Source organism: Ricinus communis, chromosome 2 (genome assembly GCF_019578655.1).
Source record: "Ricinus communis isolate WT05 ecotype wild-type chromosome 2, ASM1957865v1, whole genome shotgun sequence".
Lineage (NCBI taxonomy): Eukaryota > Viridiplantae > Streptophyta > Magnoliopsida > Malpighiales > Euphorbiaceae > Ricinus > Ricinus communis.
In genome coordinates this window covers 33,065,650-33,067,326 of record NC_063257.1, presented here as the reverse complement: position 1 = coordinate 33,067,326, position 1,677 = coordinate 33,065,650, and the positions used below count along the sequence as shown (strand labels likewise).

The following is a 1,677-nucleotide window of genomic DNA, read 5'->3' as shown; positions in this document are numbered from 1 at the left end:
ATCCATCAAATTTGTTTGGTCATACATATTTTCTCTGTAATTATCAAAAGATGAACAAACATTAGCACTATGGCCATAAATACCACAAATACCACATACCTCATTATTTGGTGAGTTTTTTATTGAAGTAAGCATATTAACTTGCTTAGTCAATTCAGCCAATTGCACGACCATCTCACTATTAGCTACCACTTCATTCACTTCTATTCTCTTTGTCCTCACACTCTTTTGTTAAGAATTGGCTCCTAACATCTCAAAGATGTTATAAACCTCATCAGGTGTCCTTTTTAACATAGCACCCCCAGCTGCATTATCAACCATACATTGATATTGGTGTGTCAATCCATCATAAAATGATTGGTTAGTTATTGGGAGTGGGAATCCATGGTGTGGGCATTGCAATAAAAGTGATTTGAAGCGATCCCATGCTTCATGAAAAGATTCAGCATTCTCTTGATAAAAATTAGAAATTTCACCTCTTAATTCTTTTGTCTTTTGTTGTGAGTAAAATCTACTCATAAACTTTTGAAAGATTGGTCCTCATTCTCCACTTCTTGAAAAGCTCCTTAGATCCTCAAAGAACAATGAAAACTAAAACTAAAGTGTTTATGAAAAACTGTAGAGAATTATGGAGAGAATAATGGTTGCAGGTGTATAGAGCAGGTAGGAGAAAACTCCCCTCCTTCTTTTTCTTCCTTGTTCCTTGCAGAGATTTATATAGAGGAGAGTCCTCCTCTAAATAAATCTCTCTAGTGGCCCGACTCCTATTATTTAATCGTAGTATATTTGTTGTGTCTTTGGCAGGTTCTGGACCCATTTTACAAGGGGTAAATGTCCGTAATTTAGGGAAAGTTTTGTTGAATTTTTGACAGATTTCTCGAGTCCAAATTAATTTTAGGTAGTCTAATCTAAGGGCCTAGGCCTAGGAAAAATTTAAGAATATCTATTCATCCTTCCCGCCAGCTCCACCCGAGGCATAGGAGCAGACTGCGGAGCGTGTCTGAATTGTGAGTTAAAGTCACATAATCTCTGTACTATTGTCAAGTCTAAATTTAATATGATGCTTTAGAAATTATGTTTAATATGATTATTAGTATCGCAATACAAATAATTTCATTTAATTATTAATTACTGACAATAATTTTAATATTATTATCAGTGATATTATATCGTTATTTTAATATCATACTTAATGTTATATTAATACAATCACTATTATTATTTCTACACACAAATTGCATGTTTGCTTTCCCCGAATTTTTAAATCTTTATTTCGGTATGTGTTGAATGATTATGTTAGACTATGATTATTATATATGTGCTGATTGTGATATTGCGATGAGGCTATAGTAGAACATGCCACCTGATGGGTTACATCAGGATTGCGTGCGCATCTGTAATGATTAAAGACATGTAACAAGGTTATTATGGATTTTTGCCCTGGTTGAGTATAACTCTCTAGGCTGTGAAAGTTGACTGCTGGAGAAAGGTTCCTAGTCAAGCAATGCTCTCTGGGCGCCGGCTTAGCTGGGAATCAAGTGTTCAGGCTGGATGTAAGGATCCTGGTCAAGCTTTGCTCTCTAGGCGCCAGACCTATTGGAATCAAGAGAGCCGAAAGACTGCTAGTAATTGAGATTAGGGTTCTACTGAGCCACTCCTCCCACAAGTGTTAAAATG

At 35.8% G+C, this 1,677-nt stretch overlaps 1 non-coding gene across 1 annotated transcript; it reads left to right on the top strand.

Annotated features, from left to right (window-relative positions):
* The first annotated feature begins 379 nt into the window (after positions 1-379).
* LOC112535271 lies at positions 380-487 on the top strand. The gene has a single exon (XR_003079435.1). It is a non-coding gene; the product is annotated as a small nucleolar RNA R71 (small nucleolar RNA).
* The last annotated feature ends 1,190 nt before the right edge of the window (positions 488-1,677 follow it).